We start from the raw sequence: 20,334 nt of genomic DNA on the forward strand, positions 1-20,334 counted from the left end.
GTTTTTTTCTAACCTAGATGGCCACATTGGGTGCAAAAAAAAGTGGAGAAACGCATTGATTTTTTTTAAAGTACGAGGACCTTTGATACCATTTTGCCAAAAATTATATACACTTTTTTTTAAATAATAATAATAATTTTATCAATTAATAATGTTTTAAACATATTCCAGCATAAACTAATCGATAATTCTCCATAAAATAGAAAAATTAATAAAATTTCTTTACTACTTCATCCATTAAAAACTGTTATTTCAACATCATAGATCATTACATTAACATTATAAAAGTCAACATCCAATTCTATTGATTAAAGGACTAGTAATTTTTTTTCTTAACCATATTGAATATATAATATGTTGAGGGGCATGTAAGTTTTTTAGGAAAAGTTTAAGGATTAATATATCATTGAGTTTAGATATTTATTTACTTTAAAAAGGCAACGACGGTTGTAGAGTTTAAATATATGAATAAAGAATATGATAATATTATATGGAAACGTATATAAAATATACCGAGTTTCTGGCTCTGGAAAGCAATCCTTCTTTTCGTTGTTTCCTGTCTGTTTTAGAGAAGATTCATGGCAGCAACCCCAGATCGTATCCCTGGTACGCCAACTACCCCATAATCCTTTTCTTTCTGTTTGATGTTTGTTTTTTCTTCTCTCGGGCTTTTGATTTAATGGGTGTTTCGCTCTCTTTTTTTTATTACAATTCAATTGTAATTTGATGGCTCAATCTGATTCTTTTATTAATTTCTTTTACTGTGGTTTAATATTTGGGCGTTTGATTGATCGGCCGTGTTTGTTCAATTTTAGTTGTTTACATGTGGGGTTTGATCCTTTAGTCAAGATCTGGGATCTGGGTCGTCTTAATTGATAGAAATTATTGCAAAATTCTGTTATTTTGTTCCTTAATTTACTTGTTGTGTATGTATAATTTTTTTTAATACTTTGCTGCTAAGACCGAGAATCCTACAATTAATCCAATCGTGGCCTTTGATTGATATGTTGTGTTGGTTCAGTCTTTTATTTGTTTGTAAGTAAATGTATGGGGTTTGATCCTTTTGTTAAGATCTGGGATTTGGGTCTAATTGAAATAAATTATTGCAAAATTCTGTTCCTTTATTCCTTAATTTACCTTAATAGTACTGTATAAAAGGCTGAAGTTAATATAAATTTTGTAGTACTTTGCTATAAAGACTGAGAATCCTACAACTAATTCTATCCTTTTAAAAAAATGAGAAATGAAATAATGAAGAAGGCCAATTGGGGTTGAAAAGAAAACAAATTGTAGTCTGGTATCACAGGGAACTCCGTCAAACCATAATTATTAGCAAAATGACAAACAATTTGCAGAATATTTGGCTGGTTTACCAGAAATTTGATTTACAATTTGTGGTTTATTTCAATTGTCCTTGGTATTTATCTCCAAGTTTATAGTATGTTCGACCTTGTGGTATTTCCTAGAATAAAAATATTGTTTTTCTCTTGTTTCCTGTGTCAGACTGTGAGAAAGAGATATGAAATGTGACAACAGTTTCCATAAAAGAAGCTTCATATATATCTTGTGTGTGTACTGTTTAATGAGTGACTGACTAGTTTGATATTATTGCATATGGGGGTTTTGGGTGTGCCATGTCATTATGATGTTGTCATCATACAAATAAATGCCAACTCTAAGCCTTTTGATATGTAAAGAACTAAGTTTCTTTTTAAAATTTATTCATGTTCTTTATTTATAATGTGAATAGGTGCACGCGTGGATTATTTCCTAGAATAAAAATATTGTTTTTCTCTTGTTTCCTGTGTCAGACTGTGAGAAAGAGATATGAAATGTGACAACAGTTTCCATAAAAGAAGCTTCATCTAATATATCTTGTGTGTGGTACTGTTTAATAATGAGTGACTGACTAGTTTGATATTATTGCATATGGGGGTTTTGGGTGTGCCATGTCATTATGATGTTGTCATCATACAAATAAATGCCAACTCTAAGCCTTTTGATATGTAAAGAACTAAGTTTCTTTTTAAAATTTATTCATGTTCTTTATTTATAATGTGAATAGGTGTGCACGCGTGGATTTGCGCGCACATATTCATAGCTTCAAGTTTACCTATCCTCAAATTTTGCTTTGGTTGGTCAATAATTTGTACTGTCTGTGTTTCTAAGACTACTTAGTCACTGAGCACACTGATCATGGATGCAGAAGAGCAACAAGCTGATCCAGAAAAAGTTAAGGAGCAGGTAGTTGTGAGTTACTATCATGCTCTCTTCCTTTGTTTTCTTCGTCTGTTTCTGCCGGACAGTGTAAAGGAAATATTCTTATTATTAACCTTCATTTATTATTCTCTCAACAGCCTCTTTCAACAAAAAATAAGACGGTTTCTCCTAATTCCACCCAGGATGCGGCCCCAATAGGCCATCCCAGGGATGGTGCTAGTCAATCTGGATCATTTATTTCAGCTGAAGACCATAATGTCTACTCACCTACAATCTATGCCCCTCAGCCTCAGGCTTTCTATTACAGAGGTCAATCTTCTGTCTTCTTGGGTCTATTTTAATGCTGAGCCAGTCTGGTTGAACCTTATATATGGCTGACACTGCAGTTCTTTTCTTTTTTGATGCTCAGTTTCTGTTACTGTTGTAGTTCTTGGATATCACTCTGACACTCTCTTATCCATGTAAATGCTAATTTGAGAGAGAAGATTGTATGAAAAAGTTTATAGTGTGCAAGTAGTGTGATAAAAGAAGAAAGCAGTGAGTTGTCAATGCACCAAAATCTGAAGTCTTTTGTGTTTGTCTTATTTATTTTTTTGATAGAACGGAACTAAATTTTGTCTCTTAAGTTGGTCTTCTATGTAAAAGAGGAACCCAGATTTTGGTCCTTTCTCATCCTTTGGTTTTAATGTTAGTAAGGTATAGGTTTCTGAATTTGAATGGCACTACTTATAAAAGTTGAAGACATGAAGATGCTTAGTTTGATTTATTTTGATTATGTAGATACTATTTATGTGAATCCTTATTGAATGGTCTAGAGAAATGCTATATTTAGTTCTCTCTGAAATTTTCAAGAAAAATTCTCTGCTCATCAAAGGCAGCCTCGTTAAAGTCAAAGCAAGAATTCTCAGAGGAAGGTGCATGGAGAGGGAGTTTTTTCTGATCTTGATGGCTCTATAGTTGGAGTTTTGGATGGTCTATGTCGACATGTCGAGCTAGAAGAGGCAGTTAGGCAGAAGAGGCAGTAATGCGGTAGAAGAGTCTTGGACTCGTTGAGTGGAAGTTCAGGGCTTTTTGTTTTTGATTTTGGATTTTATGGTTTGAGTCAGCTGTGATATTCGGCTTATGCTGAAATTGTTTTGTTTTTGTGCTGGTTTTCGGGTAGTTAAGGTGTTAATTCTGGTCAGTCATTTTTGTGACTGTCGGTTTAGCTTAGTTGGAAATCGCTGTGTTAGTGTTGCTGTTTAGGGTTCTTCTGGCTGTTTTGGGTTGTTTGTTTATGTTGGGGGAGGCTTTTCTGGTTGTATCTTATGTTTCCTATGGTTAATGAAATCTTAAGGCACTCTTTTCCTCCTTCCGCTGATTAAGGAGCTTTTCTACAAGCTCTCTTAATCAAGAAGGAGGTTTTTAACGAGGCCTTCAATTCCTATAAAAAAAAAAATGGTCTAGAGTTCTTGTTACTTCTGAGTAATTTCTATATTTGGACAGCCATGCAAGGAAAAAACCATTTGTTTGTGTAGAAACCTTTTGATATCACTAATGCATTGCATTTCCTGGTATGAGATCAGTAGAGTGAAATAGAAATTAACATTGGGGATGTTTCTTAATTTGAAAGCAGGTTATGACAATACTGCTGGTGAATGGGATGAATATCCGCGGTATGTCAATGCTGATGGACTAGAATTTGGATCTCTGGTGAGAATCTCTCCTTTTAACTGTGTAGATTTTCTTTGAATTATTAAGGTTTTTTTTTGTCTTTTTGGGTGACATTTTATTTTAATTAGGGTGTCTTCAATGAGAATCCATCACTTGTCTTCCACCCTGGATATGGCTACAATCAACAAATGGCATACGGGCCATATTCACCAGTCACAACTCCTTTGCCTTCTGTAGGTGTTGATGCACAGTTGTACTCCCCGCAGCAATTTCCATTCTCTGGACCACCATATTATCAGCAGCTTGTTCCTCCAAGTATGCCCTACATTACTTCACCTTCTCCAGTTTCACGACCTGAGCTAATCACATTAGTAAATGTTGACCAACAAGGCAATAACATGCATTTTGGACTAAGGCCTAGTTATCCCTGTCCATTAGGATCTTTTGGTAGAGGCAGTTTACCTGGAAATCCTGGTAGCCTAGGACTTAATGATCTACAGCTAGGTTTTGATGGATTCAGGTCTGGAGGACTTTGGTCAGATTGGTCGAAGCCTTCTGATAGACAGAGATCTTTCACTCCCATATCACCAGCAACCTCTCCCCAGCCTATTGGACCAATTGGGCAGAATGTTCCAATGGTATGTATATTTGTTAATACTTTAGGAGATCTTATTTTATGTTATTTTATTTTTTATTCTTGTTTATGGTCTTAAGCTAGTATGGCATAGAGAAGCACCTTATTCCATTGTTTACCTTCTTCAGCTTGCCCAAGATAGCATTTGGCCAATATGAAGTTTATACATTGTGAATATATGAGAATCAAATATTCATTCCCATTTATTGCAAGTTGGATATATATGGTATATCTTCCTTGTAAATACAGTGTCAAATGGTTATGCATTCTTTTCACTGGAGGCTTGTTGCTATTGCGCTTTATTCGATTGGTATAGAGATGGAGTGAATTGACTCATTGTTTCCTTATCACTGAAGAAGCATATCAAATAAGAAATAATTTATATCCTTCTTCTATTTATCCTTTCCAGGCACCTCATCAGCAAAGGTCATTTTATCCATTAGGATCTGAACTGAACTCCTTAAACAGAGGCTACCTGCAAAGTGGTATCAATCAAGGTGCTGGGTTTGTAAATGCATCAGTTCCTAGTCGGGGCTGGCTACCTTTCGAAAGTAAAAGACGACGTGGAAGAGACAGTGACATCTCTCTATGTGGTTGTAGTGGTGCTCTTGATGTCCTTAGTGAACAAAGCCGAGGGCCTAGAGCCTCAAAACCTAAGAATCAAACCACATCCGAAAAGTATTCTTCCTTTAATGATAATAGAAACAACAAATCTTCAGCGAAAATCAATGACAATTCATTTAATGGGTCAGATTTCATACTGATTACCAGGATGCTAAGTTTTTCATAATCAAGTCATACAGTGAAGATAATGTTCACAAGAGTATCAAATATGGTGTCTGGGCTAGTACACCTAACGGGAACAAAAGGTTAGACGCTGCTTATCATGAGGCCATGGAGCACCAGGACAATTGCCCAATTTTTCTCTTCTTCTCGGTATTTACATTTTACAGAATTTTTTTATATTTACTATTTACTTTTGTCTATTCCATACCAGTTAAATATATGTTACTTGATTGCTGCAGGTGAATGCTAGCGCTCAGTTCTGTGGGGTTGCAGAAATGGTTGGACCTGTTGATTTTGACAAGTGTGTGGATTACTGGCAGCAAGATAAATGGAGTGGGCAGTTCCCTGTCAAATGGCATATTATCAAAGATGTTCCAAACAGTCAGTTTCGTCACATCATACTGGAAAATAATGATAATAAGCCCGTGACCAACAGTAGAGATACTCAGGAGGTACAGTTTCAGATGACTATTATAAATGACAGTTCATTCATTTGATGGCGCTCTTACCGTCAAATTATTGAACTGCATTTTTGTTAGATAGCTACATGAGATTCTAGGGAAAATCTTGGTTCTTCCAAATAAATTGTTGAGAAATTATTTTAAAAATATGCACAGGTCTATCCTTTTGGTCTTCTGACTAGTGACTGAGGCTATACCGATAATTCTGGTAGCAAGGTTTCTTTTTACCAAGAATACTGGCAGTATTTGAGTGTTGTGTCCGGAATCGAGAATCATCGATCTGTATATGATATGTTCCTCACCCAAGCCCGTCTCCCTCAGATGCAATTGAGGATATTATCCTATCTTTTAACTGTTTTACTGCTCTAGTACAAATCCCAAGGCCTCGTATTCCTTTTCCTTTATTAATTAGATTAAAATATATTTTATGCCATTTCTGATTTCTTCATGCATTGTACTTAGTTTTGAGGATCTAAAAGATATTATTGCTTGTAAGTATTCACTCTTAACGTTTCTTTTGCTTGTGTGGATATCAATTTTGCAGGTGAAACTGGAGCAAGGACTTGAAGTGTTGAGCATCTTCAAAAGTTATGAAACTGATATGTCAATCCTGGATGATTTTGACTTCTATGAGGACAGGCAGAAGGCCATGCAAGAGCGCAAGGCTAGACAGCAAGCTACCCTCATGTCTGTAGGGGTTGTCGGAGAAAGCGTGCATAGAAATACCATTACATTATCCAATGATTTCATAAAGAAGATGTTGAGAGCTTTGCTTATGTTGTTTGCTTGGATGATGGTAATAAAGAAGGCACTGGTAATGAAGATGTTGTCACGGCAACAGCCTCTTCTGCCCAGGGCGAATTAGGAGTGAACATTTTGGGAATTTGGGCGGCCTTTGTTTTCTGTATGTGACACGAACTCTTTCACCTTTTCTATATTATTTTACTTATGCAAAGTTGGATCTCTTGTTTGATGTAATACAGTTGGGGTGCATCCGTATATGAACAAGGTGTTACAAGTTTTATGGGGCTGGTTTGGCATCATGTAATATTTGCCTTCTGATTCAAACGGTATTCGTTAGTTTTTCTTCTACCTTTGCTTTGATTTGGTGGGCGAGATTAGTGAAGATCTTGCCTTTGTAAAATTGCTCATCAGTTTAATAAAAGAATACGGCAAATGGTGTTGATGGTGCAATCTTTTGGCTTCTTTCTCTTCCCTCTTAGCATTCACCCATTATTAATGGGAATTGTTCATTTTGTTTTGGTGCTGCAATGGCAGCCATGCTTGGTGTTGGGTGGAGAGAGAGTTTCGACTGATTCTTTTTGGAATTGTCCAGGACATGCCTTTATAAAGAAACCTACAGGTTAAAAGAGGCAGCTAAGCTATAGCTGCAAAGTAAGAAGCCAAAAATGAATGTTATCTCAAATTGCAGCCTAAGGGAGTAAGAGGAGCCCCTCCATTTTGTCTCATCTATGTATGCGTATCCTCTTATCCATATGTGATAATGACAACTAATTGGTTGAATATTCTCAACCAGTGGAAATTACTTGGCTCTAAAATATTCTCACTTTGAAATTTTTAGTAGAATCTTCTCTTTTGTTTTCATTTCTGGTTTCAATTTGGTGATAAATCCTATGCTTCTTTTCTAGTGTTATTTGAAGACATATTCTACCTATAATGCAAGTCATCACCCGTATTTACACTTATAATTATATATATCAAATTATCAGAAGTAAAAAAATGCAAATAACTTAAAATAAAGAGCAGATGGTAGAAATTATTGTCATTATAACATAGTAGTGTATTCGTATTTCTTAATTAATAGTATCTGTTTAAAAAGCAAGGTTTCCTTTTATTTGGATTTGGTTCTACCATTTTCTTAATTGAGGGCTTATTTTCCTTACAAGTAACCAACAATAGGTATCTTATAAAAAAACTATTTTTTAAATAATAGGTAATTATTATTGTTTTTTTTGTTTGGAATTCTAACGTCAGAAAATCTGACCTTTATTATTGCATTATTTCTAGAAAAATAAAAGGTAAATTATACAAACGGTCCTAGTTACAAAATAGTTATTCAATTATTTATATATTTTAAATTGGTCTTTTTTGTTAAAGAAACCGATGACAATATGGGTTAAATGTCACCTAGTTGACTGAAATATGATAGTTGTTTGAGATTTTGAGATCATATTTTATCATATCATAGTCAACAGTGTAATGTCTGTAATACCCCAAATTTTGACCAGTGACTAAAATATAAGTTTTGAAAGCTTATTGGTTAAAGTATAAACTTTGAAAAGTTTAGGAACTAAAATTGTAATTTTTAAAATTTATATATTTTATCATGTAAATGAAAAGTTTGGAAAAAAATATTTTAGTGGGAATCATATTTTCGGTACGAGATTTGTGTTAAAAGCTATAAAGTGGTAAAGTTTGGTATTGAAATCAGATAATCAGACCGAATCAGAATTTCACGAAAATGTGAAAGATGCTAGATAAATGTTGAAAATATTATTTCTATATTTTAGAAAAGTGAAATTTAACATGGATCAATAGAATTAAGGTCGATTTTCCATGTTAAGCCAAAAATTTGAAATTAGGTGACTAAATTGTAATTTTCAAAAAGTTGCAAGGAAAAACATGAAAAATCAGAATTTATGATATTTTTGTTATGGATATGATGAGGTAAGAGATGATGTCATAGAGTGGCAAAATTGTAGTTATGAAATTTCATTAAGGGTAATTTTGACTTTTGGATTAAAATGAAACTTTTTGAAAATTACCCTTTAGTCCCCTAATTCCAAATTTTTGGCTTAACATGAAAAATCGACCTTAATTTCATTGATCCATGTTAAATTTACTTTTCTAATATATAGAAATAATATTTCCAACATTTATCTAGCATCCTTCATATTTCGTGAAATTCTGATTCGATCTGATTATCTGATTTCAATATCAAACTTTATCGCTTTATAGCTTTTAACACAAATCTCGTACCAAAAATATGATTCCCACTAAAATATTTTTTCCAAACTTTTCATTTACAGGATAAAATATGTAACTTTTAAAAATTACAATTTCGTTTCCTAAACTTTTCGAAGTTTATACTTTAACTATTAAACTTTTCAAAACTTACATTTTAGTCAGTCAAATTTGGGGTTACAATGTCTAACTTATATTGTTATTAATATTTTAATAAAAAATGATGAGTTTAGAATATATGGATAGTCCGTGATCATTTTGTAACTTTTAATAGTCAGTGAACTCAACAAAGTAATGCCCTATAATTAAGAATTATTTTGTAATTTCAAAATATTAGGAGATTTAACAAAGTAATACACTATAGTTAAAGGTCTATTTGGGTACTTCACTGAAAAATAAATTGAAAAGATTAAAAAGAAGAGAAAAGAGTAGGGGAGACATATCGCAAGTACTTCGAAATAGAGCGGGGAATAAGATTGGAGAAAAGAAAGAAATGTTGAAGAGACCTAAAATTTCGTGATTAAAGTCTCCCACACAAAACTCAATCTTTGTCCTTCCCACCATAATCAGCAAAACTTAAGAGAAATTTCTGCGAGGTCGGGTGAACGTCCTCTATCAACCAATTCCTTGGAAAAATACGTTGTTAAAGGAACATTAGACTGTCAACCTCCCGTGGTTAGGATTAATGACAGTGGTATGTCTCCTTCGCAAGGTGGGAATTATAGGATGGAGAAGCTTTCTTTAGTGGAGGCAACACCCGTTCTTTCTGCTGCTGAAGTGGATCACCATGGAATCAAGAAGGGGTATTCCAACGAAAAATCTTCTGAAGTAGCGAGACGGAGAAGAAACGGATTTCAAAACAGGCAGAATGAAGGTCATATAAACGGTAGGAATGGGTATTGTAATGGATGCGTCTCGTTATTCATTGAGAACCTTCCGGAGAAGATCCATTGGAAGAGACTTGGATATTTATTTGGTACACACGGTCGAGTTATGGATGCCTTCATTCCTAAAAAAAGAAATTTGAATGGAGTTCGCTTTGGTTTTGTTCGCTATGCTACAATTGAAGAAGCAAGGAGAGCGATCTCAAATATGAATGGCTCTCGTATCGACAGCAGCAAAATTGGTGTTTCTTTCGTTAAATTCAAACCTCGACATTCCTATTGGAGGAAGTCCTCGACAAGTGTTCTTCGCAAGTCCGGGTTAGAAGATGATTCGAGGAAGAATCTTTATAAAGTTGAAGGTGTTATAGATAAAGAAAAACTTCAGGTGTTGAGCAAATGTCTAGTGGGGTGGTGCAAGGACTTTGTCAAAATTGGTCTCTCGCTAGACAAATGCAAGCGAAGGGCCTCACTGGCTTCACCTTAATGAGAACTGCTGGTAATGCGATTTAATGATTTTCGAGACAATGCTTCATTGAGAAGTGTGGAGAACGATAAATCAAAGATTCTCGCATAGTGGTTCTCCATAGTCGAAGCTTGGTTGAAAGTTTGGTAATGGGTGTCGTCGAGTATGGTTAGTTTGCGAGGGGTGTTCCTTTTCACGCGTAAAATCAGGATACTTTCAAGAACATTGCTGAGAAGTGGGGTTTATTACTAGCTATCGACGAAAGTTGTCATTTTCCATCAACCTTTGATCGGACAAAAATTCAAGTCCTCACAAAGACTGATTCGAGAATTGATGCGTTGGTGGAATTGAAGGTTGGTGACAACTTCTTCAAGGTCATGGTGCATGAGATAGAGCCTTCATTCAAACCAAACTCTTGGGCTCCTGAAGAAGAAGAGTCATTGATCTTGTCTCTTCAATTGTGGTTTATTTTAGTTTACGGTTGTAGGAGTTGCTTTTAATTTGTATCATGTTCTGTTGCGATGTTTTATTCCTACTGCTGGTGGTGTAATTAGGAGTAAGGTGATTAGACTGTGGCTTTGGATGAGGTCATTTGAAGTTAAGGTCTTTGTTGTAAAGGTGTACATCACCATGTGAGGTTACTCCGTGTTGTCTTTTGTATCGGGTAATATTATCAATAAAATTTGAGGTACTCTTTTCTTCCTTCCAATGTTCGTTAACATACTTTTAGTATGTGAACGAATACGAAGAGATTTTTTAATGAGACCTCCAACTTCTATAAATAAAAAATACATTTAGAAAAAACTGAGAAGAAAACCAATAAATACCCTCTTGTGAAAGTTCAAAAACATCGATAGTCATGATGTCATTTACAATAGAAAGGGCCAAAATATCATTTACCTGTATACGCTAAATCATTCCACTCAGTAGATTTGACTTCTCGGATATGGGTTTTCAGTTACAAGTACAGTCTGCTTACAGCTGAACCAGGCTTCTATAATTTAAGGAGAAGCAAACTGAGTTATTTTTCTCGTCATTGGTTGCAGGATAAACCACTGAAATACATGAGCACGACTGTATTTGAGAGTTGCTCTCCAGAGCTTCTGAGGGACTTCTATATGGACGTTGATTATAGAAAGCAGTGGGATAAATGGTGATTGATCATGTGCAGCTGCAGGTGAACATAACAAATGGGATTGAAATTGGCTGCACAGTAAAAAAAGTTTCCCCTTATGACACCTAGAGAAAATGTTCTGGCTTGGAGATTGTGGGAGGGAAAAGATAGAACATTCTACTGTTTTACCAAGGTGATTGTCACTGTAACTTAGTTTTTTCTTTTCACATTGAATTTGTTTCTGGCTCATATTCTTTTGAAAAGTGGAAGTTGTAAGGTTGATATTAATGTTTGAGAACATGATTGGCAGTATCTTTAATATGAAGAGATGTACATGCTTTATACTTAAAGTTAATATTGAAATTTAACCTCGTTTAACACATGATGTCATTTGTGAAAAGCCTTTGTAAGATGTTAAGATCTCCAAATGAGAATCTGGAGAATGGCTGTGATTGTTCATCCCCCCTCCTTAAAAGGGTGGAGATACCTTAAGTCTTGGTTCTAAATCTGGTTCTTGCAAGTACACAGGGTTAATCCCCTTAATCTCCCATTACAATATAAAAATTGCTTCATGCAAATGCCTATGTTTTTCTTTAGTGTTGATTCTTGTTTATGCTTACTGTCATATCATGGTAGACTTTTTTTGTAATTCTTGTTACGATTGACTAGGAATGTGAACATCCATTGGCACCGAGACAGAAGAAGTATGTCCGCCTTAGATATTATAGATCTGGTTGGCGAATCAGGAAAGGAAAGTGCATCATATACTTATCTAACTGGTACTAAGAAATATAAAGAGTTGGTTTCTCATCGAGCCATGCAAAATCTCGGGAAGTTTTCTCAAGATTGAATTATGTACTTGCACAATGTGGTCCTGCAAGTGATAGCCCCTCTCCCTCTGCATGACAAAATAAAAAAGTGAATGATGAATCCTGTTGGACTCCAGTTTGAGTCATTAATGACTATGCATTTCTTAGTTCCTCCTGCGGAAGTGTTTCTACCCAAGGCATTGAAAAGATTAAACTTTCTTGGGAGGGGAATAAAAGGGATCCTGTACCTATATACTTCTTTCTCTCTTTTCCTTTTTGTTCCCATTTTTACTGGACTATTTATGATTCTGAATTTTAATGTTAATTGTATAGTAACTGGTAGAGATGCCTCTGAGATCAGAATGTTTCACCAAGAAAATGCTGGTCTGAATGTGGAAATGGCTAAACTAGCATTTGCAAGGGGCATATGGAGTTATGTAAGTAAGACGGATAATGCATTTCGCAAGTATTCTGCCATCCCTCTGACTACTCCATCGGTTTCCTATATTTTAATATGATTGATGTATATATCCAAGTACATTGAAGCATTATTTTATGAGTGTGATGCAGAATGAAGATGGTGGTTGGGGATTGCATATAGAAGGTCACAGCACCATGTTCTGCACGTCTCTTAGCTACATTTGCATGTGTATTCTCGGGGAAGGTCCCAATGGCGGACTCGACAATGCTTGCGCCAGAGCCCGCAAGTGGATTATTGACCATGGCAGTGTCACTCATATGCCCTCTTGGGGAAAGAATTGGCTTTCGGTGTGTATGCATGAATGCATATGTTTCACAAATTTACCTTCAAAATTTACCCATATTCAGATTGAGAAAACCCAAGAAATCATACATGTTCTTTTTTTTTTTGGTAGATACTTGGTGTTTTTGACTGGTCTGGAGCAAATCCAATGCCCCCGGAGTTCTGGCTCCTCCCTTCTTTTCTTCCTAGCATCCAGGTTTGCATGAATCAATTTCATTGAACCGATATCTGTTCGTTCATGTATATATCGTTGAAGGACGTTAATTCGAAACTGTCCTTTTAAATGCACAGCTAAAATGTGGTGCTACTGTCGTATGGTGTACATTCCGATGTCATTTCTATAGGGTAAAAGGTTTGTCGGACCAATCACACCTCTTATCGAGCAATTGAGGGACCTTCAGCCTTACAACGAAATTAATTGGAAGAAGATACGCCATTCATGTGCACCTGTAAGTTTATCTTTATTGTATAAATATTACAAACTGCAAAGATATTGAACTGCACTACAATTAAGTTCGTAAGACATTGATAAACAATTTATTGTTACAGGAGGATATCTACTATCCACATCCCTTGATTCAAGATCTGATGTGGGACAGTCTATATATATGTACCGAACAGCTGCTTACTCGTTGGCCTTTTAACAAGTTGATAAGAGAAGGGCTCTCCAAGTAACAATGGAACACATCCATTATGAAGACGAAATAGTCGATACATCACCATTGGTTGTGTGGAGAAGGTAATTCTACTATCGCAGTCGAGTTTGTGAAAATTTGATCCATGTATGTATGGCTATTTGATTGTAACCATCTGGTGCCCCTGAATGGAGTAGGTGTTATGCATGCTTGCCTGTTGGGCTGAAGAACCAAATAGTGATTATTTTAAGAAACACCTTGCTCGAATCCGGATTACCTTTGGGTGGCTGAAGATGGAATGAAGATGCAGGTTTGTGCACTTCATTCTTTAAAATAAACCTATTTATTGATTGAATCGGTAACAATGAAAGATGTTGCAAGCATTAAAAAACTCCATGATTATTGGTATGCAGAGCTTCGGAAGCCGACAATGGGATACCGGTTTTGCTGTTCAAGCTTTGCTTGCAAGTAACCTCACCGATGAAATCGGACCTGTACTCAAGAGGGGACATGACTTTTCCATAGCTCATCATTGAGAATAATTGTTATCTTCCGATCACGACAAATAGGTCAAGGACAATCCTTCTGGTGACTTTAAGAAAATGTACATCCTTATTTCGAAGGGATCTTGGACTTTCTCTGATCAATATCATGGATGGCAAGTTTCTGATTGCACTGCGGAAGGCTTGAAGGCAACTGATTTCTTTAGTCGCAATCAAATGCAATACAAAAATACATATACGAGTGATGCATCTATTCTATAAATTCATGTTGCCTCAACGGATATTCATCTGTTTTGCAGTGTTGCCTGCTCATGTTCATGTTGCCAGAAGAAATTGTTGGTGAGAAAATGGAACCTCAGCAATCATATGATGCAGTCAATGTTATACTTTCTCTGCAGGTAACCATTTGCTCACTCTAAATTTCAATGATGCTTTTCACTTAGTTTAGGTTGTTCGTTTCGATAAGCTTAAAATGCTTCAGTTGTTATATACAGAGCAAAAATGGGGGAATAGCTGCCTGGAAGCCTGCTGGAGCTCAAGAATGGTTGGAAGTAAGTGCTTTAGCCATTGATCTGTACTCTGGTTACAATTGGTTTTCAATATGTTAATGATGATTCCTTTCTGTTCTTCTTTCAGATGCTTAATCCCACCGAATTTTTCGCTGATATAGTCATCGAGCATGAATACATTGAGTGCACGGCATCTTCTATCCATGCCTTGGTTTTGTTTAAGAAGTTGTACCCTGAGAAAGAAATCGAGAATTTCATTACAAATGCCGTACGCTACCTCGAAGATATACAAATGCCTGATGGTTCATGGTATGCACTTTTCGAATTAGTCATTTCATGATTGCTTTTCGAAAAGCATTAGAGTTGAAGCGTATTGAAAACTTCAACAGGTATGGAAACTGGGGAGTTTGCTACATATGGTACATGGTTCGCACTCGGAGGGCTTACAGCGGCAGGCAAGACATACGCCAATTGTGCAGCATGCGCAGAGGCGTTCAATTCCTACTTAGAACCCAGAGAGAGAATGGGGGTGGGGTGAGAGCTACAAATCATGCCCCGACAAGGTAAAATCTTAAATGTCACGAAACCCTAAGTCCGAATGTCCTGTTCTGTTCCATGTTTGGCACACCATTGGTTTAATCTGTAATAATATTGGTGGGGTTGGTGACGCAGAGATATATGCCTATGGAGGATGGAAGATCAAACTCGGTGCATACTGCATATGCCCATGATGGGGTTGATTCATGCTGGGCAGAGAGCGAGACCCGACGCCTCTGCACCGTGCCGCGAAGCTGATAATCAATTCTCTGTTGGAAGACGGGGATTTTCCGCAACAGGTGCTGGATAGTTCTTGTTGTTTAGGGATTTTCCGCAACAGGTGCTGGATAATTCTTGTTGTATAGCTTACTTGCATATTTAGAAGACTTCATTTACATAAATCATTTGATTGGATCTTATTGCTATGAACAGGAAATCACTGGAGTGTTTATGAAAAACTGCATGTTACACTATGCATTGTATAGGAACATTTACCCACTGTGGGCACTTGCGAGTACAGAAAACGTGTTCCATTGCCGTAATGCTTTGCCCAAACCTGTTGAAACTTGTACTCATCAAACACAAAAACAAGGGTTATACAGATTGTTGTTTCTGTTTACTTCTTTATTCTTTTTTTCGTGAAGTTCGTAAAATGTATTGACAATAAAAGTAATATAATTTTTTAAATGTATCAGCTGGCCACTATAACTTTGCAGCCTTTTCTACAATTGCAACAAACCGTAATTTAATATGTAATCGAGTTATACACATCGCAGAAATGATGAAATTATAGTCGATTGAAAAATGAAATAAATATTAATAAATTTGATATTTTCTTCGTGACAAGTGCGATGCTGTGGTTAGAATAGAAGCTTCAGTTTTCAAAGTTCATGTTTTGAAGTTTATTTTTTCAAAAATTAATTATTTTTAGGGTAAAGTATAGTAATGGTCACTGAACTTTTCCAAAGCTTTCATTCGGTCTCCCCACTTTTAAAACTTGCAATACAGTCTCTCAACATTTAGTCCGTTTGCATATGGTCCCCAACAGTTACATCGGAGACCATATTGCAAACGACTAATGTTGGGGGAACATATTAAAAAACAGACTAAATGTTGGGGGACTTTATTGCAAGTTTTAAAAGTTAGGGGACCTAATGAAAGATTTAGAAAAGTTCAGTGACCATTATTACTATACTTTACCCTAAATTTTATTATGTTTAAAATCATATTATCTTTAATGTAATTTATCTTAAATTTTGAATAATAAATATGATTCAGATTATAATCAATAGAAACAACGATAAAATTTGGTTACAAAAAATAATTTACTCGTAAAATACTAATGATTTTAATCAAATAATATTAATATTTATTCGAATTTATATAATTCACTGATGAAACTCAAACCTAAAAACAAATGTTTAATTTATTCCTTCACTTCTATGATTCCATTGGTTAAAGCAACTAGAGTTTTTAATTGGGTTAAAGCAATTCATGAATGTTAATGATCTAATCGAGTATTAAAAGATAAAAATCAATGATATTTTAGCTTTACCATGAACTAGTAATTGAAAATACATATAATAATTAACCTGACAAAACAGACACCTTAATTAAGCATATACTAATATCATAGAAGTACCAAAAACATTTTCTAAATCAAAATTGATCACTACAGAGCACTACCACACCATAACCGAGTAATTACATGGAGAATATATCCCCCAAGGACGTGTAAAACAGAAGGGTTTCAGTTTCACAAACACTAGAGATTAATTAATTATAAGCTCCAATGCCTCACGTGGGTTAATTTTCATGTGTTTTGCCTCATGGTTTTTTTAGCACCTTTACGGTTAGTTTGGTGAGTTTGGCGGGTTATACAATTTAAAGTGGTTAGGCTGTTGGGTAGTGCAGTTAGCTGGGCGCTCACTGCTATAAAAGCTGATTCCATGAATATTAAATGATTAAATCATAAACCTTTCTTTCTTTTATACGTAAGAGTCAAAACTCACCCTAATGGTGTACAAGTAATCGTCATCTTCTTCCCTGTAAAGAGTGACCATAGCATTAATACTGGATGTAGCAAAACCCCTCCACCCACAACCACTGATGATGAAGTAGCCGCCACCTTCACTCTTGCATCTAAACTTCCACGATCCTCCCTTTCCATCTCTTACCCTCAGAACACTCAAACCGCCGGAGAGTTCGCCGCCGTTATGATGGAATCTCAATTTTGATTCATTGTTTCTACCAAGAACAACTTTGAATATCTCTGTCATTTCTGATTTGCCCCACCTTGCCTCTGGCTTTTAGGGTTTATATAGACTATGGAGAGCAGAACCAGCTTTTCTTACTCGATCAAATGAAGAAAAAGAAAGAAAAAACCATGAAATCTGATGCGCGAGCATAGGCTTAAAAGTTAAATATGTCGACAATCTTCAAAGTTGAATGTTTTTACATAACCTTTTGGTGTTTTCTTAATCGCCTTTTTTAGGTATCGAAAGATAGTTAACTTGAGTGCAACCTCAACCTCAACGTCTTCATGCATATTTACAAGTGCATGCATGAAAACTAGGTCAAACTTGGCGAGTCATCAGATATGGTTTAAGAGAACATTTTTTATAAGACTATAAGACAAAACATTTTGACTAGGTTTTGCACTTCAATTTTATTGTTTCAGAAGATTATAATACAATCATAAACACTTAATTAGCCTATTCAACTAGATTGCTTAGGACCGTAAGCTTCATTCTGTAAACGAGATGTCGATCGATTTTCTTTCGAAACATGATGGTTGGATAGCATGTAATCGAGCTTGTTTTGTTTTCCAGACAATTAATATCGATCTGCTTAGCTCGCAAGATTTCATGTTACCACTTGTTGTCATTTCGATATAGTTTATAGTTATTAATCGGACTGTCATGTTTCGTTTAGATTACGCGAGGTTGTTTTGTTTTATAAAGTTGGAAAATGATTAGTGGATAAGAAAATAAATTAGTTGTTCCAAGACTTCTTTAATCACTTTCTTTATTACCCTATTCGCTGAGTAGACTCAAATGAAAACTATTTATCCAAAAAATATTTTTTCATAATATTTCACAATTTATATTTAAAGTTTATTGATGAATTTAGAGAAACAGAAAAATGATATTAATTATGGAGCAGGACATGAGGGAATTGTCAAACGTTGTTTTGGCTTGAGTGAGTTCGGATTTCTAAAACGAAATCTTGCTATGTTACAAAACTAAAAAAATAGATCGACAGCCAACACTCATCTTTTGACTTCAAACATTCTAACGTATTGAAAATATGTGTAATAACTCGAAAATAAAAAAATTACAAAAATAGTAAACTATTAAAAAGAAACCTTTCCTAAAAGAACATATGCATAAATATACCAGCACACCATAGACAACACAATTAATTATCTAGAGATTTTAATTTTGCAACTAATGAATTTTAGCGCACACTAATGGTGTAGACGTCGTCACCGGTTTCGTCGGAAAGGGTGACAATATTACCGATATTGTATGAATTAAAGAAATTTCTCCAGCCAGAGCCGCTGATGGTGAACCAGCCTCCACCTTCGCTCTTGTAGTTGAAATTCCAAGACCGGCCATATCCATTTCTAACCCTCAGCACACCGGGGAGAGCGCCGCCACCGTAGTGAAACCTGAACCTTGATCCATAGTCACTTCTATGAGTGATGGAGAAGATCTCTGCCATTTTATATTCTACTAGGTGTAGCCCTTACGAAGATATTTGTAATACGCTTGATGTTATGAAGCTCTTTGTTGCGTACGAAGGGTTTATATAGAGTGAAAAAGCAGCAGCTCTTCTTGCTCGATCAAACAATGAAAGATTAATATTATATATCGCGAGCAAAAGGCTTTAGATCTTACAACATTGCTCCGAGTCGACTGCTTTCCGGAGCTTTGCATATATTTTCTTAATTGTGTTCGTTAGCTATATATCGCATGCAAACTTGATGTGCAGAGCCTCGATGTTTGACAATATCAGCTTGATTAGTTGGAAACATGTCGGCTACTTTTCTGCTGTTATTTGTTATCGCACGAGGTTGTTTTTCGACGTAGAAAATATTAGTGGATAAGATAAAGAGAATTTTGTTTGATAAGAGATTTTGTGTGTGTTAAATCAACCTCGTTTCAAATTGAAATCAAGATGATTCTAGTTGTTCATGAGTTATTATTTTTCTTATTAAAGTAATGTGTTTCCATGTTACTAGTAAGTTTATAAATAAACTATCGTATTTAAAAATATTACATTTGAATCATTTAATTAGTTGATTGTAAGAATAGATTATTGAGTTTCAAACAGTGTTAAAGGTGTCCTTAGTAAACATTTTCAATTATTTTTGTCGGATATTCTATAACATATGCCACTCTATTATTAGTAAATTTACAAATAAGTCATTATATTTTAAAATATTATAATCAAGCCACTCAATTAATTTTAGGGTAAAGTACAGTAATGGTCACTGAACTTTTCTAAATCTTTCATTTAGGTCCCTTGACTTTTAAAACTTGCAATAAAGTCCCCTAACACTCATCCCGTTTTCAATAGGTACCCCAACATTTAGTCTGTTCGCAATATGGTCCCTGATGTAACTATTGGGGGACCATATTGCAAACGGACTAAAAGTTAGGGGACCATATTGCAAATGGACTAAAAGTTGAGGGACTGTATTGTAAGTTTTAAAATGGGGAACTTAAATGAAATGTTTGGAAAAGTTCAGTGACCATTACTATACTTTACCCTTATTTTTAAAAATTCATAATATGAAAAACTAATTTTTTCAAGAAAACATTTTTTGTAACTTTTAATTTTTTAAATATTTTTTTGTATTTATGATTTTATCTTTTTTTTAAAAAAAATATTTTTGTAATTTATCCATGCAATAAAAAAAAGGGATATAAAAAAATAATACAAGAATCAAAATAGAAAGGGAAAAAAAATAACAATATAACTGTAAATCAAATTCATGCATATTATAGTTAGGCCGGTGGCCGCCACTAATAGCTCTGAGAGGCCTCTTGAATACAGAGACCCATGCTTTGGCACATTAAAGACAATTTGTGGTCTAAAATGAAATTAGAGTAATCAGTTGGATTTAAAAAAATGAAAATTGATTTCATTATCATTAAAGACAATATGATCGACATATCAACTTAGTTGTTTTCAATTATCATTAAAATATTAATTAATCAATTTTCGATTTTTTGAAAAGTCAGAAATCATGAATCTTATAAATTAACTAATTTAATTTCACTACTATAATATCTTTGTTTATTAGTTTACTTCACATCTTCTAGCGTATGCTTTAGCCTGGTAAACTGTTCGGCCTCAAGGTCGGTAAT

General features: G+C 35.0%; 2 pseudogenes; both read left to right on the forward strand.

Annotated features, from left to right (window-relative positions):
• The first annotated feature begins 510 nt into the window (after positions 1-510).
• Positions 511-6,916, forward strand: LOC120149024 (annotated as a pseudogene).
• Positions 6,917-13,010: 6,094 nt separating this feature from the next.
• LOC120149043 lies at positions 13,011-15,584 on the forward strand (annotated as a pseudogene).
• The last annotated feature ends 4,750 nt before the right edge of the window (positions 15,585-20,334 follow it).

This window comes from Hibiscus syriacus, unplaced genomic scaffold, assembly GCF_006381635.1.
Source record: "Hibiscus syriacus cultivar Baekdansim isolate YM2019G1 unplaced genomic scaffold, ASM638163v2 tig00110988_pilon, whole genome shotgun sequence".
Taxonomy (NCBI): domain Eukaryota; kingdom Viridiplantae; phylum Streptophyta; class Magnoliopsida; order Malvales; family Malvaceae; genus Hibiscus; species Hibiscus syriacus.